At 41.4% G+C, this 16,802-nt stretch overlaps 1 pseudogene; it reads left to right on the forward strand.

Annotated features, from left to right (window-relative positions):
* The first annotated feature begins 10,212 nt into the window (after positions 1 to 10,212).
* Positions 10,213 to 11,152, forward strand: LOC139462671 (uncharacterized; annotated as a pseudogene).
* The last annotated feature ends 5,650 nt before the right edge of the window (positions 11,153 to 16,802 follow it).

The following is a 16,802-nucleotide window of genomic DNA, read 5'->3' on the forward strand; positions in this document are numbered from 1 at the left end:
TCAAGGACGCCTACCTCTTCAGTGTCATACAATGTATCTACAAAAACGCCTACCTCTTCAGTATCACAAAATGTATCTACAAAAACGCCTACCTCTTCAGTATCACACAATGTATCTACAAAAACGCCTACCTCTTCAGTATCACACAATGTATCTACAAAAAAGCCTACATCTTAAGTGTCACACAATGTATCTACAAAAACGCCTACCTCTTCAGTGTCAATCACTTTATCTTCAAGAACGGCTACTCCTTCAGTGTCAATCACTTTATCTTCAAGAACGGCTACTCCTTCTGTGTCAATCACTTTATCTTCAAGAACGGCTACTCCTTCAGTGTCACAACATTTATCTTCAGTGTCTCTACAAGAAAGGCTACATGTGACGTTTACAATATGAATATGCCACCTATTCGCCCCGCGAAGTGTTCACTTTTCGTCGTATGGCCACAAATGATATACATTGTAGCTCATCAAATGTGTGACCACTCCAGTTGAAGCATACTACATTGTATTAATACAGTGTCTACATAGTGAAAATGAGGTCGTTGTATCATAACACATATAGTGTTGACAACATATGGAGGTGTAGAAAATGTAGCTTTAGTTGCTGCATGACACCATGAAAAGTGTAACAGCAGTTTATGACAGCACGCAGTGGTGTAGAAACTGTTGTGTGACAGTGCGTAGTGGTGTAGAAACTGTTGTGTGACAGTGCGTAGTGGTGTAGAAACTGTTGTATGACAGTGCGTAGTGGTGTAGAAACTGTTGTATGACAACACGTAGTGGTGTAGAAACTGTTGTATGACAACACGTAGTGGTGTAGAAACTGTTGTGTGACAGTGCGTAGTGGTGTAGAAACTGTTGTGTGACAACACGTAGTGGTGTAGAAACTGTTGTGTGACAGTGCGTAGTGGTGTAGAAACTGTTGTGTGACAGTGCGTAGTGGTGTAGAAACTGTTGTATGACAACACGTAGTGGTGTAGAAACTGTTGTATGACAACACGTAGTGGTGTAGAAACTGTTGTGTGACAGTGCGTAGTGGTGTAGAAACTGTTGTGTGACAACACGTAGTGGTGTAGAAACTGTTGTATGACAACATGTAGTGGTGTAGAAACTGTTGTGTGACAGTGCGTAGTGGTGTAGAAACTGTTGTGTGACAGTGCGTAGTGGTGTAGAAACTGTTGTATGACAACACGTAGTGGTGTAGAAACTGTTGTGTGACAACACGTAGTGGTGTATAACTGTTGTATGACAGTGCGTAATGGTGTAGAAACAGTTGTATAGCAACACGTTGTGGTGTAGAAACTGTTGTATGACAACACATAGAGGTGTAGAAACTGTTGTGTGACAACACATTGTGGTGTAGAATTTGTTGTATGGCAATACGTAGTAGTGTAGAAACTGTTGCTTGACAACACGTAGGGGTGTAGAAACTGTTGCTTGACAACGCATGGTTGTGTATTCATTGTTGTGTTACAACATGTAGTAGTGTAGAAACTGTTGCATGGCAACACGTAGTGGTGTAGAAACTGTTGCTTGACAACGCATGGTTGTGTAGTCGTTGTTGTGTTACAACACGTAGTGGTGTAGAAACTGTTGCTTGACAACGCATGGTTGTGTAGTCGTTGTTGTGTTACAACACGTAGTAGTGTAGAAACTGTTGCATGACATCACGTAGTGGTGTAGAAACTGTTGAATGATGCACGTAGTAGTGTAAAAACTGTTGCTTGACAACGCATGGTTGCGTATTCGTTGTTGTGTTACAACACGTAGTGGTGTAGAAACTGTTGTATGATGCATGTAGTGGTGAAGAAACTGTTGCTTGACAACGCATGGTTGTGTAGTCGTTGTTGTGTTACAACACGTAGTAGTGTAGAAACTGTTGCATGACAACACGTAGTGGTGTAGAAACTGTTGCTTGACAACGCATGGTTGTGTAGTCGTTGTGTTACAACACGTAGTGGTGTAGAAACTGTTGCTTGACAACGCATGGTTGTGTAGTCGTTGTTGTGTTACAACACGTAGTAGTGTAGAAACTGTTGCATGACATCACGTAATGGTGTAGAAACTGTTGTGTGACAATGCATGGTTGTGTATTCGTTGTTGTGTTACAACACGTAGTAGTGTAGAAACTGTTGTATGATGCATGTAGTGGTGTAGAAACTGTTGCTTGACAACGCATGGTTGTGTAGTCGTTGTTGTGTTACAACACGTAGTGGTGTAGAAACTGTTGTATGATGCACGTAGTGGTGTAGAAACTGTTGTATGATGCACGTAGTGGTCGTTGTTGTGTTACAACACGTAGTTGTGTAGGTGTAGTGGTATATGGCAATATATTGGGGTAGATGTCGCTGTATGATCACACACATGTGTGGTTCATTGTACAATGTATGTCAGAGTATATAGGTGTGGAAGACTTTGCTTCTAGGACAATGTGACACTGTCAACCCATCACTTTAGTGGCAGTTAATGTCGCAGGACTTGATGTGTGATACTGTACATATTGTCTCCGCAGATGACAAATCAGTGATCGATCAGTATATCTCACTACAGGACAGGCTCTAGACCTATATCTCTTTAGAACGTTCTGGCACTGACAGTTGCCGGGCTGCAGCTGGGAGACGAGTGGCGAGATAGTCTTTCTAAAACCGTCTCCCTAAATCGTGCACTCCCAGGCAAGTCGTGGCTGACTGCCAGGTCGGTCTGGGATAGATCCTGCTGCGCCCAACGTTTAGCCCAGAAGGCCTGGTCACAAAGCCGGCGTAGCTGCTTTCATATTTCTATTTTGTAGTAGTTTAGACTTTGTAGAAGTAGGAATATATGAGTGGAAGAATGAGATTTTACGCGGCTTTCAGTAATATTACAGTTCTTTCCCTTCCTCATCCACATCTACACCCGACAGTTCTTTCCCTTCCTCATCCACATCTACCCCCGACAGTTCTTTCCCTTTCTCATCCGCATCTACCCCCGACAGTTCTTTGCCTTCCTCATCCACATCTACCCCCGACAGTTCTTTCCCTTCCTCATCCACATCTACCCCCGACAGTTCTTTCCCTTCCTCGTCCACATCTACCCCCAATAGTTCTTTCCCTTCCTCGTCAACAAGTTCTTTCCCTTTCTCGTCCACATCTTCCCTCAACAGTTTTTCTCCTTCCCCGTCAACAATTTTTCCTTAAACAGGTCTACCCCTTCCCTGCCCATATCTACCCTCAACAGTTCTAACCATTCCTCGTCCATATATATCTGAAACAGTTCTACCCCTGCTCGTCCACATATATCTGAAACAGTTCTACCCTTGCTCGTTCACATTTACCTTAAACAGTTCTACCCTTGCTCGTCAACATCTACCTTAAACAGTTCTACCCCTGCTCGTCAAGATCTACCTTCAAGAGTTCTACCCCTGCCTTTCCACGTCTACCTTAAACTGGTCTTCCCTTTCCCTGTAAACATCTACCCTCATCAGTGGTACCCCTACGCGTCCTCGTTCACCCCCTCCCCACACGATGCACACCCTCATTGTACCTCCAGAGCTGGCAAACTCGTGTCAATGAGTCGGTATGTTCTAGATTTCTACGTGCAGTCTTATCGACAACTTAATGCTTCGTGTCAATAGCGACATGCACGTGGCTTAGCGTGTCTAGGAGTATCTATAACTCACTCTGGCGGGGCTCGGGGAACACATGCGTGCTGACGTACCCTGATCAAGGCACCCTGATCTAGGCCCAGTCGGTTGTTGAGTCACTGTTTCACTGCCTACGCACGGAGACCTTTGTTTGTCTTTGTGTTCAATTCGGCCTTTTCACTTGGTACAATTATCAAACTATGTACAGTAATATTTCGGACTCTTATTAACATACCAGCAGTGTTGAAGGCCTGTACTGGCCGCGTACATGGCATGACGTGAGGTAAGTGGACTTGCTGTTACGATGGCAGTTGTGAATTAGTTGTGAGCCCTGTCCTTCGTCCTTGGTAGAATAATGTACCCCTTTACACTGAACTATCTTCATTACGAAATGTAAATGTCATGTGTTTTTGTATACGCGGCCACCTGCCAAGCATACTTCCGAGATGACAGCACGATTTTTCAGTAAATGTTGATTAAGTAGCAAAACACGATATCAAACATTTGTCGTTTCGCATTGTGGTTAAACATAAAAAATAACTGATCTCGTTGCTAGGCAACTAATAGATTTCACGTAGTTGATCCTATCATATGGCATTTACCTGAGGTTTGAAACAAAGAATTCAAGTAGATGTCTGTTTCAATAATTCAGATGACTGCGATCCGAGTGATCGTGCATTGAGTTTAATGAGCTTAAATTGTTCATGAATATCCCTGGATTTCTGAAAGATTTACTGAAACACCATCTGTGCAAATCTAAGAACTGAGGAAGAATTTAGAAAGAACAATTTGTAGTGAACAGACCTCTCTCTCTCTCTCTCTCTCTCTCTCTCTCTCTCTCTCTGTCACGCATTTATACAGTTAACATGCACGTGCAGTTTATGCCATAGGTGGGAAACCTGTTTCGCCATTTTTTTGTCACCGCACGAGCGCCGTCAAAGGTGGTGCGTTTGGGTAAGGGGTTTTTGATACCTGTTCCTGGGCAGTCATATTCCCAAATACCCACTTTCCACTAGTTATCGCTGTTTTTAGGAAAATTACAAATCGCCAACCTATACTTTCTTTTGCCGCTTAGTTTAGATATACTACATATATCTTGATATACCCACATATGCATACATACACCTACATATACTGGTACACCTTCATATACATATGTATACCTGTCGTATGTATACTCATTTTTTTCTTTCAGCTTTTTCAAGTTAAAAAAAATTAGATCCACGAGAAGGAATCGGCGTTCAGCGAAGCGGTCGACATGCCAACAGCAGTGCCCCGCCCCTGGTCCACCCAGTATAAGGACACCTACAAGAGGAAGAATAATAGACGCGTGACCATCAAGGCCACGCCCATTACGTACCCATCTCCTCCTCCAAGTAAGGTATGTCATGTGTTACATGAAGACGTCGGTCTTCATTGTGCAAGTTATAAATCTCAGCAAAGTGTTTAACTGGATACAAGTTCGTACACATATCTGTTCACTTAGAGACAGGGACGTCATGTATACAGTGTTCACTCAGAGACAGGGACGTCATGTATACAGTGTTCACTTAGAGACAGGGACGTCATGTATACAGTGTTCACTTAGAGACAGGGACGTCATGTATACAGTGTTCACTTAGAGACAGGGACGTCATGTATGCAGTGTTCACTTAGAGACAGGGAAGTCATGTATACAGTGTTCACTCAGAGACAGGGAAGTCATGTATACAGTGTTCACTCAGAGACAGGGACGTCATGTATACAGTGTTCACTTAGAGACAGGGAAGTCATGTATACATTGTTCACTTAGACACAGGGGCGTCATGTATACAGTGTTCACTTGGAGACAGGGAAGTCCTGTATACAGTGTTCACTCAGAGACAGGGAAGTCATGTATACAGTGTTCAATCAGAGACAGGGTAGTCATGTATACAGTGTTCACTCAGAGACAGGGGCGTCATGTATACATTGTTCACTCAGAGACAGGGACGTCATGTATACAGTGTTCACTTAGAGACAGGGTAGTCATGTATACAGTGTGCACTTAGAGACAGGGATGTCATGTATACAGTGTTCACTTAGAGACAGGGACGTCATGTATACAGTGTTCACTCAGAGACAGGGAAGTCATGTATACAGTGTTCACTCAGAGACAGGGAAGTCATGTATACAGTGTTCACTCAGAGACAGGGAAGTCATGTATACAGTGTTCACTTAGAGACAGGATCGTCATGTATACATTGTTCACTTAGAGACAGGGACGTCATGTATGCAGTGTTCACTCAGAGACAGGGAAGTCATATATACAGTGTTCACTCAGAGACAGGGACGTCATGTATACAGTGTTCACTCAGAGACAGGGACGTCATGTATACAGTGTTCACTTAGAGACAGGGACGTCATGTATACAGTGTTCACTTAGAGACAGGGACGTCATGTATACAGTGTTCACTTAGAGACAGGGACGTCATGTATGCAGTGTTCACTTAGAAACAGGGACGTCATGTATACAGTGTTCTCTAAGAGACAGGGACGTCATATATACAGTGTTCACTCAGAGACAGGGTAGTCATGTATACAGTGTTCACTCAGAGACAGGGAAGTCATGTATACAGTGTTCACTTAGAGACAGGGACGTCATGTATACAGTGTTCACTTAGAGACAGGGAGGTCATGTATACGGTGTTCATTCAGAGACAGGGGCGTCATGTATGCAGTGTTCACTTAGAGACAGGGAAGTCATGTATACAGTGTTCACTTAGAGACAGGGACGTCATGTATCGATGTTCACTTAGAGACAGGGACGTCATGTATACAGTGTTCACTTAGAGACAGGGACGTCAAGTAGACAGTGTTCACTTAGAGACAGGGACGTCATGTAGACAGTGTTCTCTCAGAGACAGGGACGTCATGTATACAGTGTTCACTCAGAGACAGGGAAGTCATGTATACAGTGTTCACTTAGAGACAGGGACGTCATGTATACAGTATTCACTCAGAGACAGGGGCGTCATGTATACAGATACATACATATGTTCTCTTAGAGACAGGGACGTCATGTATACAGGTGTCTGTCTGTCTGTCTGTCTCTGTCTCTCTCTCTCTCTGTCTCTCTCTCTCTCTCTCTCTCTCTCTCTCTCTCCTGACACATGTATACAGTCATGTATGCAGTGTTCACTTAGAGACAGGGACGTCATGTATACAGTGTTCACTTAGAGACAGGGACGTCATGTATACAGTGTTCACTTAGAGACAGGGACGTTATGTATACAGTGTTCACTTAGAGACAGGGACGTCATGTATACAGTGTTCACTTAGAGACAGCGACGTCATGTATACAGTGTTCACTTAGAGACAGGGACGTCATGTATACAGTGTTCACTTAGAGACAGGGACGTCATGTATACAGTGTTCACTTAGAGACAGGGGCGTCATGTATACAGTGTTCACTTGGAGACAGGGAAGTCCTGTATACAGTGTTCACTCAGAGACAGGGAAGTCATGTATACAGTGTTCAATCAGAGACAGGGTAGTCATGTATACAGTGTTCACTCAGAGACAGGGGCGTCATGTATACATTGTTCACTCAGAGACAGGGACGTCATGTATACAGTGTTCACTTAGAGACAGGGTAGTCATGTATACAGTGTGCACTTAGAGACAGGGATGTCATGTATACAGTGTTCACTTAGAGACAGGGACGTCATGTATACAGTGTTCACTCAGAGACAGGGAAGTCATGTATACAGTGTTCACTCAGAGACAGGGAAGTCATGTATACAGTGTTCACTCAGAGACAGGGGCGTCATGTATACATTGTTCACTCAGAGACAGGGACGTCATGTATACAGTGTTCACTTAGAGACAGGGTAGTCATGTATACAGTGTGCACTTAGAGACAGGGATGTCATGTATACAGTGTTCACTTAGAGACAGGGACGTCATGTATACACTGTTCACTTAGAGACAGGGACGTCATGTATACAGTGTTCACTTAGAAATAGGGACGTCATGTATACAGTGTTCTCTTAGAGACAGGGACGTCATGTATACAGTGTTCACTCAGAGACAGGGGCGCCATGTATACAGATACATACATAATATGTTCTCTTAGAGACAGGGACGTCATGTATACAGGTGTCTGTCTGTCTCTCTCTCTCTCTCTCTCTCTCTCTCTCTCTCTCTCTCTCTCTCTCTCTCTCTCTCTCTCTCCTGACACATGTATACAGTCATGTATGCAGTGTTCACTTAGAGACAGGGAGGTCATGTATACAGATGTACACATCTGTTCACTTAGAACATTCACATATTTTACGGTGCTTCACCCACTGTTGTAATGTAATGGTTACCTCCCATGCATTGTCAACCCCCTGCCGCAATCATGTAACGCTCACATACAGATTTCACACATACTCTGAAATGAGGATAACTATTTAAACCATCAAAATCATAATATAAATATAAACAATTCGTTTATAGAATAGAATCTTTCAACTCCCAAAACAAGCTATGCTACCTCATACAGGGTACCTCTTACCGTAAGAGGCGACGAACGGGATCGGGTGGTCAGGTTCCCTGACTTGGTTTAGGGGTCCCCTTGGTTAGCGCATGTCATTGTATCCCAAGTGCGTGGATCGGTGCTCATGATGTTAATCACTGGATTATTTACACACCACCATCATATAGCTTGAATATTGCTGAGGGTGACGTTAAAGAACAAACAAACAAAACCTCTTACCGTTTACCTCATACTTGATACCCGTTACCGAGTACCCAATACGGAATACCTCATACTGGGTATACCATACCTAAGACTTTATACCCCATACCAGTTACCTCATATACCTCTTACTAGGCACCTTATATTGGGTATCTCACACCCGATAACTCACACCGTGTATATCGTCCCGGGTACCCCACACCGGGTACCTCATCCGTGTTCTAGCAGCATTGGTTGGTTAGGGTGTATGTGCTGCATGGCTCATCATGGTAAATTGTGCATCTGTGGAATGGCTTCCAGGCACTGGGTTATCTGATCCAAACCTCACTGATATGCTTCTGTGTCAACAAACACTCACACACCCACATACACCCACTCACACACATTCGCAATTTCACACTCTCAAGCGGGGGCACGGGTGGCCCAGTCGTCTAAGGCGCCGCGATTCGCTGTGCAGAGTTGCGTCCCTCGGGCACGCCAGACACCTATGATTGTGGGTTCGAATCCCGGTTCACCCAATTATGTTTCTAGGTTTGTCAGCACCATACCCGTGCTCGTGCGTTTCACCGAAGTGGTAAACGTCTGAGACCAGCATCACTTCGGGCTTTCATCCCACATTAATCTGACACGCCGCGATATAACTGGAATATTGTTAAAGGCGGCGTTAAACCCAAGTCACTCACTCACTCACACTCTCAAGCACTCACTTGCGTGTTGCAGTATTCAGCGGGTGATCGGGTGTCTCTCCTTCAAGCCAGGAGGTCAGCGGAACATCATTTCAAGGCAGATCTACCCAAGGCAGTTAACCCTGAACAAGGTGAGTCGACTTGATGGTTAACACACAGATTGCTGGGTTGGTGAGTTGTGCACTGTGTCTACTGTCTTCATGTAACGCCTTGTCTCATCGGTGGTGAATCGATAGTGACCAATCTTGATAAAACCGATTACGCATCAACTGGTGTACTGTCTGTAAACGTATAACAAGATACGTCTCTGGTTGCTGGAGGAGCCGCCCGACTGCCTGACATGGCGTTATAGAACGTGGTGTGATTTAATAAATGACGTCGTATGATGTTGTATGTTATATTAAATGGCGTGATATAACGTGATATGGTATAATATATGGCGTGACATAACGTGATATGTATATTAAATGACGTCATATATATACGTGGTATAATATGATATGTTGCGTGATATAACGTTATATGTATATGAAATGGCGTCAGAGTATGTTTAGTATAATAAATGGCGGAATATAAAGGTGACACAGTGTTATGAATTAAACAGCACATTTTCCGATTAACAACTGCCCAATTGCACTGAGACCGAGAATGGTCTCGTAAAAGGCTTTCTTGAAGAGACAGGTCTTAAGTGTATTTTTTTTTAAATTTGGCAGATTTTCTGCTTCTCGGATTTCTTATATCAGATTGTTCTGTAGCATGCTGAAATCGCCTATCGTCATACATGTATGTTTTGTTACGAGACTCTGGTACTGCTAGAAGATGTTGATCTTTTGATCGGAGAGAAAGTATATAGGCTTGTATGGCACTATCGGTTATATCCCATTAGTTAGACGTCCCATTAGTTAGACGTCCCAATTGTTAGACATGTTTATTTAGGCAAAGAAGGAATATACGTACAGGTGTAATGGATCAGTCCTAATTAGATTAAAGTACTGAATAGGGATAGGGGACTCACAGTTTAGGGAGTATATATGTTACAATTTCGTTTAATGAACCTAAATTACCTTACTCTCAGCACAGATTCAATAAGCATGAGATTAACTAATAGTATGTAAACTATGGAGTAGCTTAATTGTCATACCGTATGATCAGTTGAAGGAGTTGAGTTTAGATTATCTACTCATCAAACAAATAAAAATTATCTTGGGGTACGTATCATTATCAGTATCGATATGGCTGGTTTAAGGAAAGTAGAGTACATCACCTCTCGGCGTGGAAGTAAGCAGTTGATATTAGATGGATATATTTACAACAGAAACCGCGAGAGGCAAACCTGCACACATTGGACATGTGTCGTCAAGACGTGCAATGGGAAATGAACTACTGTCGGTGACTTTCTTTGCAATCAGTCGGAACATAACCATCCGCCTGAAGATGAAACCAGAGTGATCTTTGTAAGCAATCTTCGTAAAAGAGCGCGAGAAGAAACCACACAGATGCAGGCATTGTACGAGGAGCAGGTCACTCAAGTTGATGAAGCCAACCTGCAAGCGATGCCATCATTTCAGAGCGTGAAAAGTGCACTTTACAGGTGAATATCATCCCGTATTTTTGACTTGATTAGAATTTACCTTTTTTTAAGGTCCCACATAACTTGTTTCGCTCTGAAACATTTCAAGTTAATGAAATCATTATCAATAGTTCATGTAACATATGTGTAACTGTTCCTTTGCTCTTGTTCAGGCATCGTCACAAGACGTTACCCAGGTCGCGGTCAGCAGTAGACATTGAAGACAAATGGTCAGAGACAGCAGATGGACGTCCCTTTCTACTGTTCAGCGACGGCGACGATGACAAGATCCTGGTTTTCTCCACTGCAGAACAGATACAAGCCCTCCAGGAAGCTGACACCCTTTACATGGATGGTACCTTCACAGCATGTCCAGGTTTATGGGATCAAGTATACATCTTTCATGCCAGAGTTGGTCCCAACACCTTCCCTCTAGTGTTCGCCCTTTTGCCAGATCGCCAAGCAACAACCTATGGCTGGCTTTTTCGACAACTGAAGACAGAGGTTCAAGAGCGACTCAACAGACCTCTGTCACCTAGCACACTTGCTTCGTCTGGAATAAATAAACTGTAAAAGTTATTAAATGAATAGTGTACATTACCAAAAACTGTCACAAAGTGTTGTTACAAACTGTATGAAATTTATCAAATGTAAAGTGTCATTAAAAGTTAAGTATAATATTAAAGTATCTATTTAAAGCTGCTTTGCTTTGTTTGTCAGATCTTATCTGGACTATTCCATTTTAAAGTCTGAGGTAACAAGCATAAGGATTAGTGTGCACTCAACCGTTTAAAGTGTTGTTATAAGCTGTCTAACTACTGGGACGTCTAACTAATGGGAGGCCACCGCACTATCAGTTCCTGTCAATATGCAGGAGCCAAACCATGCATTGCCTTGTAAACCAGAGTGAGCAGTTTAAGTTGCACTGTGTTGGACTGGCAGCTTGTGTGGTTCAGTCACTATTGGAGTGCTGTGTTCTCGCTTATGTATTCGTGTCAGAATTCTTGTAACTCTATTCTGAACACGCTGTAGTTTTTCGGCATCCTTCCTTGGTAGGCCATGGGGCATTTACATTAATCCACTTTTAATGTACTGGTAGAACGTAATATTGTGTACTTATATGGTGTGACATAAAGTGGTATTGATGACAAAAAATGCGTGATACAACGTTTCATTACATTTATAAATTATATCTGTGTTTTCATTGGTTGAGAAAGGGTCACATGACCTTTAAACAATGTTTTGCCCTGAGTCCCACACTGATATGCAGCGATCAAAAATGGTATTGCACTTCTTGATTAAGCCAAGGGATTCAAAGCAGAGAAATATTTTCAGTCAATCAGACCTCGGCCGCAGGACTCGTGATAAAACATGATATTGCCCTCACAAATGGTCAATAATTGATAAGTATGGTATATTAAAAAGCGTGATATATCGTTGAACTGTGTGAAATACCGCCGTATGGTATAATAAATGGCGTTGTATAACGTGGTACGGTGCACTAAATGACGTAATATAACGTGGTCTTGTATACGAAATAGCGTGATATACTAGAAACGTGGAATTGTATACTAAAAGGTATGATACAACGTGTTATAGTATAATAAATGGCGTGATATAGTGGTATTGTAAACTAAATGCCGTGATATAAAGTGGTATTTTATAATGAAACGCGTGGTACAACGTGGCATGGTGTATAAATGATTTAATACAACGTGGTATGCTAAATGGCGTGATATAACGTGGTATTGTTTACAAACTGGCGGGACACAACGCGGTATTAGTGCTATGGTCTACTAAATGGAGTGATATAACATTGTACAGTATACTAAATGACTTGATATAACAATGTCTGGTTAGTGAAACGAGTGATACAACGTCGCATGGTGTAATAAATGATTTGATACAACGTTGTATGCCAATCTCATTAAAATCAGATCTTAGTTCTCGCTACCGCTAAACAAAGATCTGAGGACATCCCATTCGTGACCAACTCGTGTTATTCCGGGACAAGCTGAATAGCGACTCGTGCCCCTCACATGGCCATTTTTGGGACCGGGTACCGTCTTAGCGCAAACGGGAATACATGTACCTAAAACAATTGTCAACTCGTCGCGTAATGGTTCACATATATTTCCCCATATATTATGTATATTTCAGATGCAATTTAAAGCACATCGGGACATGCAGAATTGTACAGTATACATTCAACTGTGCCATGGGTATATTTTAGATACAAGACATATGTAGAATCAAAAATTATTTCTGAGCGATTCTTTGACGAAGAACTTGAAATCATACGCGCATTCTGATTGGTTTGTCGTATTTTCGCACATAACATTCATCGATAGGGGGACGAGTCTTCTTGCAGGTTACGGAAAGGGGCGATCGGTGACGAATGAGGACATCCAATTAGGGGTCACGTCAGAACGACCTTTCTTCCGACCAATCAGAGCGTCGCTTACCAGATCATGAAAGTGACAGTCGGAATGTGATTTCTAATCATGCAACCTCGAAAACTTTAACACGGGGTATTCCTAGCGATAGTTACGGGCTTAATGACTGAATCCATACAATCTAGACCATCTATTAGCCATTCCAGAATGTTCTTTTGTTCAGGTTTCAAATTTTTTATCGAGAAATATGTTTTGAAGCGTAGTCACCAATTTGAAATTGATGCCGTAAAGCACGAGAAAGGTGCCTTCTGATTGGCTAATGTCGACTTCTTGTCAGCCATTCTATTGGTCGGTCAAAGTTCGAGCTGAAAGTTCTGGTCAAGGTTCTGACGTGACCCGTAATGGGATGTCCTCATGATCTTTATTTTGCGGTAGCGAGAACAAAGATCTGATTTTAATGAGATTGCGTTGTATGGTATAATAGAGTTATAGAACGTTTTATTATGCCTCAAAGTGTAATTGACCTATTAGACAGCATAACTACTAACCCCATATGAGCCCGTATACACCATCAGCAAAATTCCAAGATGGTTGATACTGATCTAATATGAGACCGTACACCGTCAGGACAGCCATCATGGATTTTCCAACACCCAACTCACATATTTCGTTTGAAAATTCTGATAAATTCGTTATCCGACACTGCTTTTTGTTTTCTACATTATCAATTGTGATGATGTGGAAGGAAATTAGTTTTTTTTAATCTCGGTCTTGACTATATAGATAAAGATTACAGTTAAAAATTTCAACAAGGTTAGGCCTCTAAGGTTTGAAGAGTAGTCTCCCTTTGACCCTTAACGTCAACAGTTGCAGGTGTCAAGTTTTCATTTCGACATGCCAATAAAGATACCAGACAGTGAAAAAAATTCGGCATAACAAATTATTTATGGTATAGAAAACTGAATGATGCGATATACCGTGGTACAGTAAATGACGTGATATAACGAGGTATACTAAATGGCATGAACGAGGTGTACGAAATGGCGTGATAGTACGAGGTATACTAAATGGCGTGATATAACGAGGTTACTAAATGGTTTATATAACGTGACATTATAAATGGCGTGATATGAAAGGTTGTGACAAGGTTAGAGTGTAGTCATCAAAGTATTAACTTTCTTTTCCCATATGTATATTGCCAACATGAGGAGTTGCGATACGCTACACGCTGCATATTGAAACTGACAGGGAGAGTGAATCAGATGAACTAAGTCAATGTGGCATTTGATCCTGAGCGAAAGGAAGTGCGAGGCCATACACGTTCAGGTGTAATCACGGTTGCAGATATAAGTGCAGATGTCTGTTAATTGTGAAGTGTTAATTTGCATTGTTATGTCAGTCTGTAAAATCTGTACCGTCTTTAGATCCTAATCGTGTAAATATTAATACACGTAAGTCTTAAGAATTTTGGTCTCCTGTTTTTATCATTAATCTCTGACGTCACAAGCGGGCGTGTATTGCTGTACAATCTTGAGTGCATAATAGTTACTCCAGATCACCGGGCGGTAATAAATACTGTAGATTTCTCAAACACATAAACCCATTAAGCTTTCAGCGTTCATAACTTCAGGTGATTAAGTATTACATATTAAAACTTCTCTGGTAAAATTGTCAATACAGTGGACTACGGTTATAACGAACTCGATGGGACCATTAATTTTAGTTCGTAATAACCGTAGTTCGTTATAAGCATACATACAGCATATATACAACAAATGGTCGGGAGTAAAAATATGTTCGTTATATCCGTCAGTTCGTTATAAGCGTGTTCGTTATAAACGTACTTTACTGTAAATACAACTGCGAAAGTATCGTTGCATGTGGTTCAAGTTCTCAACACCTGGCATGCGGGAGGCATGTCCTTCCCTGTATATATCTGCCTGGGATTGCTTGTTCACAGAGTACACTGTCAGAAATGGGGACCTGTTTCGGATTGTTTTTTAATTAAGTTTAGGATCTAGACACATAAAAGTGGCTGTAGGATATCAGTTCATATAGCCACAACATCCACAAACTCTGCGCGTTTAGATGCCATAACATGTTTACATTCTTAACAGGTTTAACATTGTGTTCGGAATCTTAATGTGTTTGTAACGTAAACATGTCCTCGTAATAGTGTGAACTATACTTTATAGTGGCCATCGCTATATCAATTCCATGAAGAGGGTTGGACCAGTGTACTGTAGACTACGGTTATAACGAACTCGAGGCGACCACTAATTTTAGTTCGTAATAGCCGTAGTTCGTTATAAGCATACATACAGCATATATACAACAAATGGTCGGGAGTAAAAATAAGTTAGTTATATCCATCAGTTCGTTATATCCGTCAGTTCGTTATAAGCGTGTTCGTTATAAACGTAGTTTACTGTATCTAATTTAACGCCTCTTTGAACAGTCAGGAAATACATGTTGTTCATTGTATAATAGCGATTACAAGTGTTCAGGTGACCAACCACACAACCAATTGTCAATTTTCCAAATATGTTATCAAAGTGAACACCTGATTCTCTGTATTTTGTTAGTTTGCATTTCGCTTTGATATATACAGCAACATGCAAGAGCCACCGATTGTAGAAAAGTACGTGTTTGAACTGTAATGTTTTAACAAAAAAAGCCCTTGGTACTGTCCTGTTGCTATACTGTGTGTTATTTCACTTCCACGCCACGGCGGAGAAACAATTCTAGAACTGCCAAATGTCATGCATCTGTACTACTGAAAAGAAGTTAAGGACCATCCGATTTTTTCCTATTACCTCAGTTAATCATGTTAAGGATATATGGATTATAATAATCTGCAGGTGTGGATTGGTATTCTGGAAGTTTGTAAATACATATGAATACACGCATCCCACCTTGATAACGGTGTGAGACTCTACTCCTTAACATCGCAAATGCATTAAAGCAGAAGTTGTTATCCATAAAGTTCCTTCTTTGATAGGCATTTAGAAATTGGAGTACTAAGTGAGGATAAGAATTTATGGATGAACAACTTCTTTATTACAGTAAAATACGTTTATAACGAACACGCTTATAACGAACTGACGGATATAATGAACTTTATTTTTGATCCCGGTCATTTGCTGTATAGATGTTTTATATATGCTTATAACGAACTACGGTTATAACGAACTAACATTAGTGGTCCATTTGAGTTCGTTATAACCGTAGTTTACTGTACAATTAAGAGCGACGTTTCGGTGTAGGTTCTTACACCGTTATCACTTGCTTGATAACGGTGTTAGAACCTACACCGAAACGTCGCTCTTAATTGTAATAAAGAAGTTGTTCATCCATAAATTCTTATCGTTACTTATCCATAAAGTTGTACGTTTTCTTATAGTCTCGTCACGATATGGCTGAAATACTGCCGATGTGACGTTAAATCTTAACTCACTCACTCACTCTTATAGTCAATGACATGACAGATGTAACTACTGTATGAAGAATCGGAAGGTTCTTAACTTCTATTGAGTAGTACACATACATGGAGTTTGGACATGCTCTGCCACAAAATACACACGCAGACCCAACATGTTTAGGGTATAAAGAGGTTTCGATCTCTAAAGGCGTTCAAACTAGGGACAAGGATGGTAATTAGATTCGTATACCGACGTCATTGAAGGAACCGATAAGTAAAATCAGACTTTTGCTTCAATCATTAATTAGATATTATGTACTAATGTATGTGTTTGTTTGTTAAACGCCGCTCTCAGCATTGTTCCAGCTATTTAGATATGTCCACGCACAGCTAGAAAATGCGTATG

The sequence above is a fragment of the Haliotis cracherodii genome, unplaced genomic scaffold, assembly GCF_022045235.1.
Source record: "Haliotis cracherodii isolate W230 unplaced genomic scaffold, xgHalCrac1.p SCAF_1, whole genome shotgun sequence".
NCBI classification, from domain to species: domain Eukaryota; kingdom Metazoa; phylum Mollusca; class Gastropoda; order Lepetellida; family Haliotidae; genus Haliotis; species Haliotis cracherodii.